A 20,000-nucleotide genomic window follows, 5' to 3' on the forward strand; every position below is an offset into this window, starting at 1 on the left:
AGGGGGGTAGAAGAGATGCTAGGGGGAGAAAGGAAAAGAAAGAAGTCAGAGGAGGAGGAGAAAAATGAGAAAAATAAACAAATGCTCAAAATCAAAAAGCTTCAAGATTTATGGGAGACCAACTGTCTCAGAGGAAAAGGAGAATGAACCAGCAAGTATGGAGTACTAACGGATGGCAGACAAACAAAACAGGTATAAATGCTAATGAGAATAAACAAAAACGAGAAATGGTAATGAGGATTCAGGTACGCGATTAATGAGAAGGAAAATAATTAGTTTATGGCACCAGAGAGAGAGAGGAGATTCATCCGTGACTATGTTAGATGTATTACACTGAACCTCAAAGGCAACTCATTAAAACACCGAGTCCGTGAGAGCCAGCGCAGCAAGAGTGCATAATGCCTTTTGTTACAGCTATTCAATGTCTCATTGTATGGCACGGCATCAAAGCGACAGGCCCTGTTCATTCGTGTGATGCCAACCTGAGGTCTAAACGGATTCCTCCCGGTCGATAAAGGAAAATCGATACATCAATAGCCATTGTACAATAATCATTCGCAAATGCAGCATTACGAGGCTGCATATAGGGCGGGTTGTCATTCACGCCAGCTCGGTGGCACAGGCGTCAAACACAGACACACACACACGCACTGACCAAGTGGTATTATCAGCGGCGGTGGTTTTACAAGGTATCGGAGTGGCGCGGCGGTATTTGGCGGTATTGGTAAGCTGCCGCTGGTGCTGGCGATGCTGATTAAAGTGTTGGTAGCGAGAGACTTAGGTATTGTGTTGCGGCGGGGAGTGGTGGAGAAAGGGGCAGGTGGAGGGTGGCGTGGCGTTTCGGGGAATGAGGCGGCAGTGTGTGTTTGGGTGGGGTGGGGTGCGGTGGGGTGGGGGGTGCGTGACGGGAAGAGATGGGGGTGGCGTGGTAAGCTGCTGGGGAGGGAGGGTGGTGGGCGAGCGTAGCGTGATGGGAAGAGGAGGAGGAGGAGGCGGGAGTGGCGTGGCGAAGCGTTTCAGGGATAGGTAGAGGTGACGTGGCATTATCAGGAGTGATGTGGGAGTACAAGGAACATTAGGGAGGGAGGTGGGAGAGGCGTAGAGTGGTCTGTAGACAGGTAGACCGGCGTGGCTTGGCGGTACTTTTTCCGGGGGAGGCGAGAAGTGGCGTGGTGTGGGGCAGGAGGGTGTGGAGTCGGGGTGGTGAAATGGCGTGGTGGAGGAAGACGGGACTTTCGTCGCATGTAAAGAAAGGCGGGAACGGGAGTGGGAGTGGGAGTGGGAGTGGGAGTGGGAGTGGGAGTGGGAGTGGGAGTGGGAGTGGGAGTGGCAGATGGCAACAGCGCGGGAAAGGTGCTGGTAGACGCGGTACTCGCAATCCGCTGATGTCCGTGACCTTAACCAGGAAACATGACAAGGGAAGATACAAGGTGAGGATCGAGGTAGTGTGTAGTTAATTCCCCTGGCTAATTCCCTCGGGTCTCATTAAGGGGTACCTCACCTGCACCTCACCCCCCCCCCTTCCTACAATGTCCTCCCTTTTCCCATCCCACGGGAACCCTTTCCTGATTGACATTATTTGCCTCCCCCTCCTAGTTCTCGTCATTCCAGCCACGCAATATGTTCTATCATCAAAGTACTTTTTCATACGCACATCCGTTCTCAATTCAGTTCTTACTCACGCAAACATTTGTAGGATTATTGAGAATCCTACGAATACAATGTACATTTACTTACATCAAAACGAGACTGAAGCGATCTTTTTTTGTCCCATATACACTATCATAGCTTCACACATACATACATTATTATACACTGTATAATAAATAACACCTGTTACTCCCATACACTGAAAAACAAAAGATACAATAAAACGACTCATTCACGGACTACCTCCCCCGCCCCCTTCCCCCTCCCTCCCTCCCCACCCTTCGGATTCCTTCTCGCCTTGATCCCTCACACTCAGTCAACCTCCCTGCCACCGTGACATCGCACTTCCCTCACACACACTCCCACAAACCACTACCAACCAGCGTCGCTTCACACCCCTCCCCATACGTCCACCCACCGAGGGGTCCCCTGCCTCTTCGATGTTATCCCCTTCTCTTCTTCATCCCATACATGTCCCATGACAGGGCGTCAGTGACTCTCCTTCTCCAGCCTACGACGAACACAGACATACACCCATACACTCACTCTCACGTCGCGCCAAGGTAGCTCTTCCCTTGCCAACTACCCATCCCTACATCCCCGTGAAGCCTTCCCTTCCAGCACAACCTTGCCCGTCCTCTACACCTCGCTTCCCTTCACGGCCTCGTCAATTCACTCCGGCAGTTCGACATGACTGGCATAAACACACCGCGGCCTTTTCATTCTAGTCCACGAAGCATTTAATTCTTTTCAGCTTCGACAAGTAAGCTTTCGAGAAAAAAAAAACGTCTTATGTAGTTTTATCCTTTCCTTGGTGGGTGGAGAGCAAACACAATCATCAGTCTTGGAACAAGTCTTTTTTCATGCGAGAACAACTGCTGCCTTGAGAGGGGTCAACCATTTTCAGACTCCGTGACCTCTCCCCTGCCCTGTAGACGAAACAAACGCCCAATGAACCACAAACTCAACTCAAATCACGACCAACGACGTGTCTTCAAAATCTTGTGTAAAACCTGGATCCCATGTGTCCAGGCATCCTCCACATGTTCATGTGGCATGTGCGCGCACGAACATCTGCGCAGGTGGGAATGGCCCGACAGAGGGGGTGGGGGTGCTGGCAAAACACACAGTAACTTACACACGCAGGTGTCGCTGACGATGAAACTAGTTTTGGTGAAGTAACGTGTTGAAGCAGGATTTCATATTCTGTTATTGGTGGTTGGTGTTGACGTGAGGGTTGCCTGGTGGTGAGTGGTGTGTGTATGTGTGTGCGGCGCGGACGGAAGGGACGCGGCGAGTGCGACGCTCACACACCTCGCTGCTCCTCCGGGCCCTCCCTCCCTCCCTCCATTCCTCCCTTCCTCCCTCGCCCGCTCGCTCGCCCGCCCGCTCGCTCTCCCCCACCCTGGCTGCCAACACAACTCCTCCGCCGCTTCTATCCCTCGCGCTCGCCTTTCACACTCTTCCAACGCAATAACCCTGTCGCACACCCCTTTCCATCCTACACCTCGACTCCTCTTGCACTGGAGGCCTTCCCTGCGCACCCTTCAGGACACATCGACAAGTAAAAACGGGCAGCACCGATGACGGACGGAGAGAGACGCGTCGTGAGGCGTGACCGAGAATATGTAATCCATCCGCCAAACGAGACCGCCGATCAAAGAGTTGTTTGTCCCGTGCTCGTAATCGGACGGCGGTTGCAAGATGACAGTTGGGTCGTCAGTCGGGAGAGGGACGTGGCCATGCCGGGACCGTGATTCGCCTTCCATGGCCAATGTTCAGCAGAGGCGACGCGGGTATGGCCGCAGAGTACTTGGACAAAGTTTATAGTCGAGATTTTTTTATATTGAACAATGAGTACGGGTACGAGTACGAGTGAGTGAGAGTGAGTGTGTGTGTGTGAGAGAGAGAGAGTGAGTGAGTGAGAGTGTGAGTGAGTGAGAGAGTGAGTGAGTGAGTGAGAGTGTGAGTGAGTGTGAGTGTGTAAACGCGCGCGCGCGCGTTCATCTTTGCATGTGCGTCAGTACGTAAGGGAATGGACCTTCTCACTATCATGACATTAAAGCCCCTACTAATCCTCACAGGCTTCATACGTACGACCAGCTAAACGTCTAATTCTCACGAACTTTCAGTAGAAATTACACCGCACTTTTGATCCTCACGAACCTGCCATAAAAAAGGCCACAGTACTCTCATATACTCACACCCTAATGCCAGGATCATGTTCCCCGAGCTGATTATAAGTAACCGGGAACCGACCTGGCCTGGAAATCCAAAAAGAAAAAACTCCACGAAACCCCTTATCAGCGAGCTATGGACTCCCTAAATCCAGCCAACATTATACCTCCACATTTTGTTAGTAACCTCCACTAAACGCTTCTTCCACCAGTGCGGCATCCTGAACCACAGTGATTCCTCTAAGCCTAATCCAGACACCACTTCCCTTTCGTAGAATCGAAATCACGGCGGCACCCTCGTCATGTTTCTTGGTCTCGAAACAAATTTCAGAAAACCCCTTTAATGTCATGTGTTCCCCGTCTCCATAAGCATCTTACCGAAAAAAAATAAGATGTGTCATCAGATTGGTAAATGTTGTTATCGCGATGGGTATGTATCTGCCCAGGAAAACATAACCGACATGCTCTTCTAGCCCCAAGCCGTGAAATGACTAATTCTCACGATCTTAGCACCTGTATGGTTACAGAATGCCTATCGCTACCTGGTCATGCTGACTAACCACACAGACAGGTTCATTGTATTAACACCTTTGGAATGCACCAATTCTTCGGGATACTAACTATTTCACCATTTCAGACACCGGGCGTGCCTACCTAACTCTCACGAACTCACCGGCAGAGAGCAACTTAACCCTAACTCTCACGATCACGGCACTTCAAAGGTAACCCTAACATCCTAACTCGCACGAATCCCACCTCGATCGAAAACCTTCCCCCAGACTACCTAAAAGGACAAAATTTACGTATTTACGAGAGAAGAAACCTCGTCCGAATCTCAGACGCGGTAAGATGAATGATAGTAAAGCGACCTTATTAGATTGAACCACCTTTCATCGACTCGAACGACTTAGCAAGGGCCCGTTTTTTAATTTAGTCGGGGCGCATCCTCTTCCGTCACAAGACAACAGCTTTGCGCAACACGAGGCTTCGTAATGACTAAAAACAAGCGTACGTCATGGGATCAGTGCACTATAAGGATTCTGATAATTGTGAAGATAGATACATTATGGGACTAACAACGCATCCTGAGATCGCACGACTAACAAGGCGACAACGCAATGCCTTCTTTCTTTTAAGGTGCTTTGAAGCTTTTTTTTTCCTCGATAAGAAGCAGTAAAATGAAGATTGCTGCGGAAACGTTACATACCAAATACTCAGCTAAGTACATTACATGTGACATGCACGTGCGCTAGCTCGGCTCAAGAATTCCTACGGCCGCAAGTGGATGGCTGAATAGAACGCGGGCTCGAGCGATAGACAAAAAAAAATCCTATATATATATTTAAACGACAAAAATACAAAATAAATAAATGTCAAGCTAAAAATAATAATAATAATAATTCCCAGAAATGTCACGAAGGGCGCATAATGACGCCAGGGCAAGGCGAAATCAGTGTGAAGATGTGAGGCAAGGTAGGCAAAGCTAAGGCTGAGAGTTCAAGCAAATGGGATACACCCAAAGGAGCAGGGGGGGGGGGGGGGAAATGGAGAGAAGGATAGAGAGAAAAATAAGTTTGGGACACAGGGGTAGGGAACGAGAGAGAGAGAGAGAGGGAGGAGGAGGGAGAGAGAGAGAGAGAGAGAGAGAGAGAGAGAGAGAGAGAGAGAGAGAGAGAGAGAGAGAGAGAGAGAGAGAGAGAGAGAGAGAGAAGGACCAAGTCAGGCCAGCCAGCCAGCCATCCAGCCAGGCAAAGAGGGTACCTGGACCGACCGACCGACAGCTACATTGTGTTGACGAGGAAGCACCGCCCTGGGTCGATACTTCTAGCTCCAGCCAGCCCCTCACGCGATCACCATACCTGCCTTCCTGCCAGACCTTATTATTACACCTACTTCCCTCCCTCGCCGGCTACAAAATCACGACGTGGGAACCAAAGGCTATGGTGACTCTCACCTCTCCATACTTAAATACATACATACATACAGACACATACATATACATATATATGTATATCCATGCATGTATGTATGTATTTATGCATGTATAAATTTATTTATATATATATTTATATATATATATATACATATATATATATATACATATATATATATACATATATATGAAGGGGGAGAGTAGGAGGTTGGGAAAGGAGAATGTAGGGGAGAGTGGCAGGCAGGGTAGGAGGTAGAAGAGGAGAGGGGGGAGAGGAAGAAGGGTTGGGGGCATTATGTATTCGATTCAACTTATCAAGGGAGGGTAAAGATGAGGCAGGGGCGGTGGTGGAAAAGAAAAGAAAAGGAAAGAGAAAAATTTTAAAAAGCGTGGAATAGGGACACAGAGACACAGAAAGAGCTTGAGTATTCAAATCCGCCATGATAAATATAAAAAATGCATTTCTGTTCCAGGGATAACAGAATTTCGGCTCGAGCGGCGCAAGATTGTCTCTCACTCTCTCCCCTCACCATTTTTGTCAGCGCTTCTCCGAATTAAGTCGTTCCAGGTATCAATACCATCCCAACTGCTTGATACAGCTGCCGATCTCCCTGTCACCCCTTTCCGCGAGGGAGAGACGCGAAGACAAGGGGGCGGGGGCGGGAGAGGGGGGAGAGGGGAGAGATGAGGGAGAGGGAGGGAGAGAACCTCAGCCATCACCTGTTGCTTATCGCGGCCGGCGGAGGTAAATTGGTGTTAGTGCCGGGATAATAGACTCGTTCAGCCTGCCGCCGGATTTTACATACTGCCAATTTCGGCCCGTTTCTGGCTTGGGTTAACTCCGAAATGCGCCCTTAATCAACCAATCTTAACAGCCATACATATTAAAGAGACTCGCAAGAAACCCACACAATGGACGCGGGAGAAAAATCCACGTTTTATCATGTATTCTTCTTCTGATTACCCGCTCGCAGAGACACGAGACGCCAGGTTTCAGTTAGGCGAGATGCGACGGCATGGAAATTCTTCGTGTACCAAGTCCCAGCTGTCACACTAAATTCCAAAAAAAATCAATTTAATAAAACTACCAAGACTTTCCTTGATCAATAACGTTTTAAATCTATTGGCAATATCTGATATAGTTAATATATGCAAACTAAGTCTCTACATGCAATTCATATGATCGGTCTATTCACGTATTTCTCTGATGAACCGCCAGCCGAAGGCCCGTCATTCGAAACGTTATCAGTTATTACGGAACTCGGCGATAGTGGTAGGGAGGCCGGTAGATTAGCGCCCGATTCAACGTGATCCGGTTCTCATTCTGGCGAGCGGGTCGAACACTTCCTCCAATTCACATACAAAACCGGTGTACTGGAAGTCTCCCTACTTGAAGAAGCGTACTCATTCCAGAGGATCCACTCCCCTCTCCTCGTGGAATAAAACAAAGCCTTTTATTCAGTCTCGTTCGTCTATTCCCACCCTTCTTCACTCCCTCGAGTCCGCACGCGTTGCTTGCACGCACTCACGCATATATTTATTTATCCATCTATTTACTGATCTATCCATCCTCCTCTGTCTCGCACATTCACTCTCTCTTTTATCACCAGCACCATTATCTATTCTGATTCACCCTCATTCACTCTCTCACTCACATCTAGTCCATCGTTCGTCCTTTCTTTCTATCAGCCTATTGTGACTCACTTTCCCCTCTTCCCATTTCATCATTCTCCCCACTCTCACTTTTTGTCTTCCACGGATATAAAATATCCCTATTCACTTCCACTCTCCCGAGTTGGTCAACATCGACCCCTACACTTCAACAGATCCAATATGCTCCCTGTAGCTCCCACCACCCACCACCACCACCCATGCCCATCTACCACCTGCCACCTGTCACCTACGACCAGGTCGTGCGCTGGATCCTGGGTGCCTTTGTCTCACGCCGGGCCTTTGTCTGTCCCTCCTTGCCAGTGCCACAACTCACCTAATGATTTATGGACACCTCAGGCAAGAGTCACTTTTTTGGCAGAGGGAGTGCAAGGAAGCTAGGAATCCTTAATTGCGCTACGTGACAAAGTGTCTTGTGTATCATTTAGGACTTGACTAAGGTTGCGAGATGAATGCTGCTTAGAGGCCGATAAGTACGGTTACACGAAGAAATGGATGAGTATTGTATGCAGGTGAGAGATATCTGGCTTACAGCTGAGTAAACAGAGCAAGCGGGCGTGTCGAAACCTGCAGGTGAAGAATTCCTCAGGCATAAACGTACACTCAACCACGGTTAAAAATTCCAACCGTTGGTCACGGTTTGTATTCAAATGCAAGTTGCAAAGAAGCGGTTAGAAAGATAGAAAATGTGGTTAAACAAGGCTAATCAAAGTACCACTTTATACCTGAAAATGGTAAGATAAGGAAATTTGTGGTCTTATTTATAACATTCCAACAGTAGTTCTCATGAAAAAAACAGCAGAACAAGAAGAATATGAACGGACAAGGAATGTGGCACTAAAGGAGAGAAACATACGATAGACTGAAATAGTAGGAAAGGCGTCCTATGCTGCATGGACATTTTGTGCCATGATGCTCCCCACCAGAATTCCGTGCGTCAGTGTCACGTGCGTCCTTGGCATCGCCATGACCCGATATCATGGATCACGACCACCATAAAATCTCCCACGATGTGGAGTTAGCGTAACAATAACCATTTATCTACAGCCAAGTTTAGATCGCACTCTTCTTTGTGCGTGTCCCTCCTCAACCCACTGGTAACCCCACCCGATAAACGACTCCTGCCCAAAATGTAAACACTCCAGCATGACTCACAGCCCGAAGTGGTCCCCCACCATTTTGGCTCCCGTGAAAAATAGCCAGGGAAGGAGCGTGAAAGGGCGACGCGAGGGAAGGCGAGGCACAGGCCGACAGACCGGGGAGACCGTGTGGTAACATCCAGGTGGCAGCCTTCCGAGGGGGAACAATAGCCTGTGCTCCTCCCGGTCTCTTTATTCTCGTGGCCTCCCCTCCACCCCCCATTCCTGGTCTTCGCTCGCCTTCTTTACTAATATTCTGCTGTTCCTCCTCACATTCTTTGTTTCCAGTCACTCCTCCTCCTCCTCCGCGCGTGCCCTCCTTTAACCAACTCTCGCTAATCCTCCCATTACTGTCTCTTCTCATTTCCATCTCTTTGCATTTCTCCTCCTCCGGTTAGTCATCCCTTCCTGCGCCCGCCGCCCTCTCCTCCTCACAGCTGCCCAGTACCTCATCCTATCACGCCGAGATTGCAAAGCCCCTTTCCCTAATAAAATAACTTCCTGGTCATTGGTATTGCCTTCAGTGGAGGGGAAGGACACGTTTCCTCCATTCATGGACAGATAATCGGACAATACACAGCCATTTCGAGCTTTCTTCATAGAGGGGCAAAAAACGAAAATTCTTATGGACAATCTTTCAGCAACGTATTACGGGTCAGATATTTCAATTTGCCCCTTTTCCTAATTCTCCTATTCTAACACGTCACTAACATCGTTATCTAATTCTTCTGTTTACTTTTCTCAACATGAGAGAGCAGATAAGCAAAGGTTATATATAGCAATATAAAATCGCTTAAATCTAGGCAAGTATTTTGTAAACGGGTTATGCGCGCCCTTAAAAAAAACATCCATCTCTTAAAATCGGCCTATCACAACAAATAATCTAGAGACCAGGGCATTTGATTCTTTAAAAGAAACTATTATTTTAGTCCAATTCCCCCCCCAACCCACTCCTGCCAAAGTTCTCCCTACCTTCGGCGGCTCCTTGAACGAGACATCTATCGTCACCAACTCCTCCTCCTCTTCCTCTTCCTCTTTCAACTTCACCCTTTCAATTCCCTTCCCCTTCTGCTGCTGCTGCTCCTGCTCTTCCTTTCTTTCCCTCTCGACGGCCCCTCTGCTCGCTGCTCCCACCCAAACCCTCGCTTCGGATTTCCCTTTCATGCCCCCCAGGCAGCCCGACCCACCTATGGCAACACTCCACGCCCTCTTCCTTCCTTCCTTCCCTCCCTCCTGGCACGGCCTCGTCCCTCCTTACCACACCCTATTCATAACCCACCTTCCATTACACAAGGGTTAAAAAAGCCTTTAGCATCGCTCGGCAGAATCCGCCACCGAATGCAACAAAAACAAACTTGGAGGGGCAATAAGATTCGGCCATGTTGCCAGGTTACTAGACCACCTCCCCCCTCTCCCCCCCACTAACCCATTTAGCAGCGGAATGTTGGTTCAGAGGCTGACCTTTGTGGAAAACTAAATCATGAGCTATTTTCTAATTTGATTTTTAAGTAATGCGGCCGTCCCACAATAACACTGCGGAACCAATAACCATCCGTCTAATTAAACCGGACGCTGGTGATGGCGTCCACAATATTGCAACATCTAATTAAAATACCTTTCCTGAGAATATAAAAGCCCATCACGTTATAATATGGTATTTCCCCATTTCGACAGCCCCGGAAGGCCGGTCAAACAGGACAATGCAAGCCCCCAGAGAGAAATGCGTAGCTCCCTCAAAATTACATTAAAAAAATACCGCGGTCATATATCGGAGGCTTCTCATTTGCTGTCTAATATCCGACGCCCATAAACGGAGGAAAATGCGCTCATACAACATCGTGGAGTACACACAACCTTTCTTTTAGGAAATACAAAGTTCCCCACCGAGCGATCTAACCTTCCTCCTTCGGTCTTGGTGCTTTCAATGGACAAAGGAGACACAGGAACCCAAATCACAACTTCACAGTGACACACGTCTGTAATCTGATCACAGCAATGCAACCCAACGGAAGCACTATGCGCACGCTCCACCTAAATAAAAGTATAAATAACCATTTGTAAACATTCAGGGGTCCACCCGACATACCGTGTTCTAAGCAGCCCATCAATCAAGCCCAGATGCAATCACACACAATCGTCACTCACCTGAAAAGAAAAACAAATAAATTTTAAACCATCCTGATACAGGTTTGTCATGAACATCTGGCAAAAACAACTCCAAGGGTGTGTGTGTATGTGTGTAGGGGGTGGAGGTGGGGTGGGGGGTTGAACATCTGTTCACAATCAAGATTGTTTTTATTGCCGATCTATATTTTAAGCAGCATTTAAAACAAGACTTCAATTTCCACCGCCGACACGAACAAAAATGGAAACCCCAACATATTCCGCTGAATTCGCTTTCTTTTCTATATTATTTAGGTGACAAGGGACTCATTATCTTCCCAATTATTTATTCGGCGAAGTTCAATTTATGGGAGACTGCAATGACTACATCCGCCTCTATTTTTATAATTGGTCCTCTCTCCACAAACTCTTACGCTGCCATTTCCTGATCTTCAATCCAAAGGGATCATTGCCCAACTTCTCCTCTACCTGCCCCCTTCCTTCCCTCAGTCGAACCCCTAGCCCTCATTTTCTATAACCCCCTTTCCTCTCTTTATCATCATCGTCCCTTACCTTCCCATCCCTCCTTCCTCATCTTCACTTTTCACTTTTCCTTTCCGCCCTCTCCCTCACTTTCCCGTTTCCCTTCCGCCCCCGAACCGCATCTTTCCCTCCCTCTCAACCACCCTATTTCCCCTTTTCCTTCCTATTGTTTTCCCCTCACTCCTGGGCGCTGTTCAACCCCCCCCCCCCTTCCCTTTTAGATCAGCGTCTCTTCAGTCCCGCTGTCAGAATCACTCCCGACGACGCAACGCCAAGCCCCCTCCCTCCCCCCCTAACCCAAGCCAAGCCAACCCGTCACCCCCAAGGCAACGCACCCACCTCACTCACACCCTCCCTTCCTTCCTCCCTCCCAACCAAAGCCAAGCCAACCCATCATCCCCAAGGCAAAACACCCATCTCCACCTCAATCTCTCCCACACACCCTACCCTACCCTACCCTACCCCCCGCAATCATCCTTTCTCTCGCAACTTCCGAGACTCCGAGGAGGCAAACAAGGTGCGTGCGTGCGTGCGCGCAGACCAAAACTCCCGAGCAACTACTACGAGTCAACCTTGGCAGGTGCCTTGGGAGGGAACATCCTTACCCGCCCCGGCCTTGGGCTCGCGTCGGCCCGGCAAATTACCCATTCAGGGAAGTTTGGAAGATGTGGAGAGAACTTGCAAAGTCCAATAGAAAGGACACAAGTGGGAACTATACGCTATCCAATATACAAACAAAAATAAGACAACGGAGAGGAGAGAGAAAAAAAAAGAAAAAGAAAAGAAAAAAACAACTATCCTTCTAACAGAGAACACCTAGCTCCAAACGTCCACATCGAATCCAATACTACCATCAACTCTAATAGAAAAAATAAATAAATAAAACGAACTCCCCGCCGACTTGCCCTATATCGTTCTTCCCTGGGAGCCGATGCCGTAAATCTCCCGACTTCCCCCCCCCCTCCCCTTTTCTCTCTCTCTCTCTCTCTCTCTCTCTCTCTCTCTCTCTCTCTCTCTCTCTCTCTCTCTCTCTCTCTCTCTCTCTCTGTGTGTGTGTGTGCCTGCCCAGCCGATGGTATTTTGGACTTGTTTACAATGCATGTTAGCGCTGACAAGTGGGGTGGTTGTAGGCGGGAGGTGTGGTTTATTGGAAGACCCTTAGTTTTCTCCCGGGTGGAATGTCGATGGGGGCACGCGCGACCGGCTGAATGCGAGGAAGACGAGAGGAAGAAAAAGAAAAAAAAGGAGAAAAAAACGGAAAAAAACAGAGTGAGTGAACGGGCTGGCACAGAGGATGACAGGAAAGGAAGGAGTGGGAGAGCAGGAGAAACAAAAACAAAGAAAAGGGAGTAGGAGATAGGAAAAAGGAAAGACGAATTGGGAGAACCAGAGGTGAAAAGAGAGAAAAAAAAAAGAGGAAGGACGGAAGGAAGGAGAAAGTATAGAAGGGCAAGGGGGGGGCACAAAAGCAGGAAAAAAAGAAAAAGAAAAAGGCAAAGAGCATTTCCCTTCGTCCCGGAACCATCAGCATCCCATCCCATCCTCCATCATCTATCTACATGCACATGCCTCGAGAGCAGAGCGGAGGTAAGGAGACACTCCCGCCACCCACATTTCCAATAATTATTTGCCTCTTCGCGCCGGCCGCTCTTTCAGAAAATGCTCTCTCCGAACCAGATCATTAGAGACAATCTACATGCTGCCATTCCCATCTCCGCACCCTCCTCCCCCCCCCCTAAAAAAAAAAGAAGACAAATATGAATACATGTACTGAAAAAAGGGGAATGAGAGAAACAATCAGTTAAAAAAGTGTTTTATCAAGAAATTCGCAGATACGATCCCCCTCCCCCTGAGACTCCTTGACAACTCCCCTCCCTCCCTCCCTCCTTCCCCTTCCGCCTCCCCCTCTGAAGATCTGAACCTCATCCCTACCTGCATGCAACCCCCTACCACCCACGACTACCCCTACCCCTACGACCCATCATCCCCACCCGCCACCCCCCCCCACCCATCCCCAAGCACATCGCAAATCCAACCTCAGACGTTCCAAAATGCGATATTTGTCGAGCAGCCGTCAGCGTCCCGTAGCGTGTATGTTCAGACAGCACTTCTAACTCCCACGTAATGAAGGTAATACCTCCCGCTCTAAGACCCCAATTTGTGGCATCATCGCTGTCTATAATGGTTTCTGCTCCGGCGGGGAAACACGGAAACACACACACACACACACACACACACAATCCTTCCCTCATCCCTTCCTCTGTCGCTCATTTGTTGGCTGTCGTCGTTGCAAGTCATCAAAATATCTCGGGGAAAATATCATCATTAATCTCTAAACTATCTATTCGAACGCTTCATCACAGGCCGGCGAAAGAAGCAAAAGACGCGAGAAGAGCAAAAAACCGGAAGTAAAAAAAAATAAGCGGCAGTAGCAGCAGACGACGACGACAACGACGACGACGACGAGTAGGACGACGAGTACGAAGACGACGACCTCAATCTCCAATATTTCGGGAACGGCGATAAAAGGGGACGAGCGGCAGCCCATCTAGCCAATCACGGCCAGGTAGGAGGAGACGGCCAAGGAATACCCACGTCATCCAATTTTCCATCAAAATCAGGTGCCACAATATCGATTCGATTTCCCAGAGAGAGAGAGAGAGGGAGGGAGGGAGAGAGGGGGAGAGAGGGGAGAGGGAGGAGAGAGAGTGAGAAAAGAGAGAGGGAGGGGGAGAGAGGGAGAGGGAGGGGGAGAGGGGAGAGGGAGGGGGGAAGCTGGGAGAAAGAATTAGAATGAAAAGAGAGAGAGAGAGAGAGAGAGAGAGAGAGAGAGAGAGAGAGAGAGAGAGAGAGAGAGAGAGAGAGAGAGAGAGAGAGAGAGAGAGCCAGGCAGCCAGTCTTCTGCCACTTACGCGACTCGGGCAATAACGAGCCAGACTATTTACCGGCTTCGGCTTCGTTTTTTTTTTCCTAAAGGAGACAGTAAGTTGAATCGATTTTCTCTAATATGCGAAAATCTCCCTCAAATGACTTAACTTTATTGGTAAAGAACTACTATACAGAAGTAGCATTAGAAGTATTTGGAAAAAAAAAAATGGAATAAAAAAAGAAGAAAATACTAATGGTCTTTTAGCCAAACGGCTAAAAAAATAACCACTACCTCGGAGTCTCTCATAAGAACACGGGAACGGCCAATGGAGGATAAAACACAAACGAAAAGGATAGAAGGGGGATAAAACCCGGTCGTCGTGTCGCAGCGATCAACATGACTCGAAAGCACGAGTGAAAGGGCGAGACGCGAGTCGAGAAGAGCACAACAGAGCAGAGCAGAGGCGAGTCGAGGGGAGGGCACAGGAGAGCGAAAGAGGAGAAGAGGAAGAATTGGACAAGTTGGGCTGACGAGGAAAACGAGCTGGAGGTTTTCCTTGTCGGGCGTCGACTGAGGTTCATCATTAGCAGATAACAACGAAGGTAATTGCGCAGCAGACGTAGATGGTATCGTATGGCAATTACGCCCAGTGTCTAAAACTCAAAACTGCCACACAAACCTACCGAGGCTTACACATCCATGCTGACATTCACCCCCACCCATCCACCCACTAACCACACCCACCCACCCTCCCTCCCACTAACAATAAAAACAAAACCCATTAACCTGAATTCAAACAAATAACTAAATAGACCCCCTACACAACTACACAAGCGACTACACGCCAAACACATCACAAAACGGCCCAAAGTCACTGCAATGATCTGGAAAAGCACGCGTAATAACCCCGCCTCTCCACATAATGCCAAATATCCAAACGAGGACACTATTAATCGAAGACCAAGCGATTCAAAGGAATTAACTGACGGTCGACTCACTCAATCCACGAGCGAAAGGAATGACACTCGGGGGCACAGCGCTTTCGCAACCCAACGCCGCCTTTGCTTAACACACTTGTCTTTTAAATCCAGTAAGAGAGTGAAAGAGGGGAAGGGGGAAGAGTAGGAAGGTAAAGGAGTAGTAACTGATGAGAGGTGGTGAGGGGAAGAAAACGAGAAGGGGGAAAGGAGGAAAAGATGGAAAAGTGTGGAGGAAAACGAGAAGGGGGAAATGGGGGAAAAGTGTGGAGGAAAAATTGAAGGGGGAAAGGGGGAAAAGGGTGGAGGAAAACGAGAAGGGGAAAGGGGGAAAATGGTGGAGGGGGAAAACGAGAAGGGGAAGGGGAAAATGGTGGAGGAAAATGAGAAGGGGGGGAAAAGGTTGAGGAAAACGAGGTGTAAAAGGGTGGAGGAAAACGAGAAGGGGGAAAGGTGTAAAATGGTGGAGGAAAAGGAGAAGGGGGAAAGGTGTAAAATGGTGGAGGAAAAGGAGAAGGGGGAAAGGTGTAAAATGGTGGAGGAAAAGGAGAAGGGGGAAAGGTGTAAAATGGTGGAGGGAAAGGAGAAGGGGAAAGGTGTAAAATGGTGGAGGGAAAGGAGAAGGGGAAAGGGGAGAGGAGGAAAACGAGAAGGGGGAAAGGGGAGAGGAGGAAAACGAGAAGGGGAAAGGGGAGAGGAGGAAAACGAGAAGGGGGAAAGGGGAAGAGGAGGAAAACGAGAAGGGGGAAAGGGGAGAGGAGGAAAAGAGAGAGAGGGAAAGGGGAGGGGAGAGAACGAGAAGAGGGAAAAGGGGAGGGCGGAAAACGAGAAGGGGGAAAGGGGAGAGGAGGAAAACGAGAAGGGGGAAAGGGGAGAGGAGGAAAACGAGAAGGGGGAAAGGGGAGAGGAGGAAAACGAGAAGGGGGAAAGGGGAGAGGAGGAAAACGAGAAGGGGAAAGGGGAGAGGAGGAAAACGAGAAGGGGGAAAGGGGAGAGGAGGAAAACGAGAAGGGGGAAAGGGGAGAGGAGGAAAACGAGAAGGGGAAAGGGGGAAGGGGAGAGGAGGAAAACGAGAAGGGGAAAGGGGAGAGGAGGAAAACGAGAAGGGGAAAGGGGAGAGGAGGAAAACGAGAAGGGGGAAGGGGAGAGGAGGAAAACGAGAAGGGGGAAGGGGAGAGGAGGAAAACGAGAAGGGGAAAGGGGAGAGGAGGAAAACGAGAAGGGGGAAGGGGGAGAGGGGAAAACCGAGAAGGGGAAAGGGGAGAGGAGGAAAACGAGAAGGGGAAAGGGGAGAGGAGGAAAACGAGAAGGGGAAAGGGAGGGAAAGAGAAGGGGGAAAGGGGAGAGGAGGAAAACGAGAAGGGGGAAAGGGGAAAGGGGAGAGGAGGAAAACGAGAAGGGGGAAAGGGGAGAGGAGGAAAACGAGAAGGGGGAAAGGGGAGAGGAGGAAAACGAGAAGGGGAAAGGGGAGAGGAGGAAAACGAGAAGGGGGAAAGGGGAGAGGAGGAAAACGAGAAGGGGGAAAGGGGAGAGGAGGAAAACGAGAAGGGGGAAAGGGGAGAGGAGGAAAACGAGAAGGGGGAAAGGGGAGAGGAGGAAAACGAGAAGGGGAAAGGGGAGAGGAGGAAAACGAGAAGGGGAAAGGGGAGAGGAGGAAAACGAGAAGGGGAAAGGGGAGAGGAGGAAAACGAGAAGGGGGAAAGGGGAGAGGAGGAAAACGAGAAGGGGAAAGGGGAGAGGAGGAAAACGAGAAGGGGAAAGGGGAGAGGAGGAAAACGAGAAGGGGAAAGGGGAGAGGAGGAAAACGAGAAGGGGGAAAGGGGAGAGGAGGAAAACGAGAAGGGGAAAGGGGAGAGGAGGAAAACGAGAAGGGAAAGGGGAGAGGAGGAAAACGAGAAGGGGGAAAGGGGAGAGGAGGAAAACGAGAAGGGGAAAGGGGAGAGGAGGAAAACGAGAAGGGGAAAGGGGGGAGAAGGAAAACGAGAAGGGGAAAGGGGAGAGGAGGAAAACGAGAAGGGGGAAAGGGGAAAGGGGAAAAAAGAGAAGGGGGAAAGGGGAGAGGGGAAGGAAGAAAAGGGGAAGGGGGAAAGGGGAGAGGAGGAAAACGAGAAGGGGAAAGGGGAGAGGAGGAAAACGAGAAGGGGAAAGGGGGAAGGGGAGAGGAGGAAAACGAGAAGGGGAAAGGGGAGAGGAGGAAAACGAGAAGGGGAAAGGGGGAAGGGGAGAGGAGGAAAACGAGAAGGGGGAAGGGGAGGAGGAAAAGGCAAAGGGGAAGGGGAGAGGAGGAAAGGGAAAGGGGAAAGGGGAGAGGAGGAAAACGAGAAGGGGAAGGGCGAGGAGGAAGAGAAGGGGAAGGGGAGAGGAGGAAAACGAGAAGGGGAAAGGGGAGAGAGGAACGAGAAGGGAGAAAGGGGAAGGAGGAAAACGAGAAGGGGGAAAGGGGAGAGGAGGAAAACGAGAAAGGGGGAAAGGGGAGAGGAGGAAAACGAGAAGGGGAAAGGGGAGAGGAGGAAAACGAGAAGGGGAAAGGAGGGGGAGAGGAGGAAAGGGAAGGAAAAAGGGGGAAAAGGAGGAGAAACGAGAAGGGGAAAGGGGGAGGGGAGAAACGAGAAGGGGAAAGGGGAGAGGAGGAAAACGAGAAGGGGAAAGGGGAGAGGAGGAAAACGAGAAGGGGGAAAGGGGAGAGGAGGAAAACGAGAAGGGGGAAAGGGGAGAGGAGGAAAACGAGAAGGGGGAAGGGGAGAGGAGGAAAACGAGAAGGGGAAAGGGGAGAGGAGGAAAACGAGAAGGGGAAAGGGGAGAGGAGGAAAACGAGAAGGGGGAAAGGGGAGAGGAGGAAAACGAGAAGGGGAAAGGGGGAAGGGGAGCGGAGGGAAACGCGAAGGGGGGAAGGGGGAGAGGGGGAAAACGAGAAGGGGAAAGGGGGGGGGAGGAAAACGAGAAGGGGAAAGGGGAGAGGAGGAAAACGAGAAGGGGGAAAGGGGAAAGGGGAGAGGAGGAAAACGAGAAGGGGGAAAAGGGGAAGGAGGAAGGAGGAAAACGAGAAGGAAGGGAAAGGGGAGAGGAGGAAAACGAGAAGGGGAAAGGGGAGAGGAGAACGAGAAGGGAGGGAAAGGAAAAGGGGAAAGGGGAGAGGAGGAAAACGAGAAGGGGGAAAGGGGAGAGGAGGAAAACGAGAAGGGGAAAGGGGAGAGGAGGAAAACGAGAAGGGGGAAAGGGGAGAGGAGGAAAACGAGAAGGGGAAAGGGGAGAGGAGGAAAACGAGAAGGGGGAAAGGGGAGGAAAGGGGTGGAAGGAGGAAAACGGAAGGGGAAAGAGAGAAGGGGAACAGAAGGGAAGGGAGAGGAGGAAAACGAGAAGGGGGAAAGGGGAGAGGAGGAAAACGAGAAGGGAAAAGAGAGGAGGAAAACGAGAAGGGGAAAGGGGAGAGGAGGAAAACGAGAAGGGGGAAAGGGGAGAGGAGGAAAACGAGAAGGGGAAAGGGGAGAGGAGGAAAACGAGAAGGGGAAAGGGGAGAGGAGGAAAACGAGAAGGGGTAAGGGGAGGAGGAAAACGAGAAGGGGGAAAGGGGAGAGGAGGAAAACGAGAAGGGGTAAGGGGAGGAGGAAAACGAGAAGGGGTAAGGGGAGAGGAGGAAGGTGAAGGAAACCAGAAAAGGGGGTGAAGGAAAACGAGAAGGGGAAAGGGGGATGGGAGTAAAAACGAGAAAGGGGAGAAGAAAAAGAATAGGGAAATATGTGGGGGAGGGGGTGGGAGGACGACAAAAAGAGAAGGGAGGGGTCTGGGGAGAATAAGAGAAGGGTGAGGAGAAAGGGGAAGAGGGAGAAGGGAGAGAGGATAAAAGGGAAAAGGAAAGCGATAAGGGAGGGCGGGAGGGAGGGCGGGAAGGGAAACTTTACAAAAAAAATAAAAAATAAAACGTACATTCATAGTGAGAGGGGGGAGAGGGGGAGAGAGAGAATGGACAGCTAAAGAAGAAGGACGGAGATAGAGTGGAGAGAAGAAGAAGAAAAAAAAGAGGGGCAAGGCAAGGGGACTAGGGAGCGAGTTCCGCCAACCTAAGAGAAAAGACAAACAAGGGGCAGTGGGCAGTGGGTCGGAAATCGCTCGCGCTTGGCTTCAGGCACGTACCGTCGCAGCTGACACTACATAAACAGGTCTCGGTAATCTCAATTCAATTAACTAGGGTGTATATAAAAGAAAGTAATATTTTCTTCTCACGGCTACTAGGCCTATTAAAGACAAAAAGAATGGGTGTTGAACTCCTCCTTTTAAATACAAATACACAAATTAGGAAGTGCTTTAGGTTATTTTTTTTTAAACGTACATAGGCTGTCAAGTACGTACTTCTAACTGAAGGTTCTAATAACTTAGAAAAAAAGAAAGAAAGAAACAACTATAAAAAAAAGTAGGGATGAACTAAAATCTACTCAAAGGAACGATACCTATGCGCTAATTTTAATACCGCTAAAAATATCGTTTACCGACCATGATTAAAAACAGAGGGAGAGGTGGGGGGGGGAGGGGGAGAGGGAGAGAAAACAACAATCTTCAGGCAAGCACGTGTTGCGATGACGACATCTTCGCATAATTGAATATCTGAGCAGCAGCAGCTCCTCTCAAGGCCGTGACATCGGGCCTCCGTGTTGTATTATACCCAGGCTGTTTTTCATAGCTGGTGCTAGCGGGGAGGGTGGTGGTGTTGGCCTCGCCGTGTTCCTAAGGGTTTTTGCCGACCGGGTGGTGGTGGCACAGCCTGGCCCAGGTGGTTGGCAGGGGCGACGGCACAGCCCCGATAATGGCGAGGCTCAGACTCCGTGCTAAGGCTGCCTTGCCCTGCCTTCTGCCTTGCCTTGCCTTGCCTTGCCTTGCCTTGCCTTGCCGACGGACCACCGACCGACAAACAGACGATCCTACTATCAGAGGGGAGAAAGGGGA

The 20,000-nt window shown here is 49.8% G+C and overlaps 1 protein-coding gene across 27 annotated transcripts in view; it reads right to left on the bottom strand.

The window, feature by feature from the left end:
• Nucleotides 1–20,000, bottom strand: part of heph (polypyrimidine tract-binding protein 1 heph) — a 131,481-nt gene that overhangs the window by 82,207 nt on the left and 29,274 nt on the right. For 11 of the 27 annotated variants that reach the window (XM_086547308.1, XM_086547302.1, XM_086547301.1 and 8 more), the window contains exon 1: nucleotides 2,789–2,951. The exons of 15 other annotated variants lie outside the window; for them this stretch is intronic. The gene's annotated coding sequence lies outside the window, so the exon portion shown is untranslated. Of the gene's footprint in view, nucleotides 1–2,788; nucleotides 3,364–20,000 lie in introns of those variants that run through there. One more of the 27 variants, XM_043009246.2, reaches the window with a different exon arrangement.

The sequence above is a fragment of the Penaeus japonicus genome, unplaced genomic scaffold, assembly GCF_977035675.1.
Source record: "Penaeus japonicus unplaced genomic scaffold, GWHDUDI00000001_assembly GWHDUDI00000019, whole genome shotgun sequence".
NCBI classification, from domain to species: domain Eukaryota; kingdom Metazoa; phylum Arthropoda; class Malacostraca; order Decapoda; family Penaeidae; genus Penaeus; species Penaeus japonicus.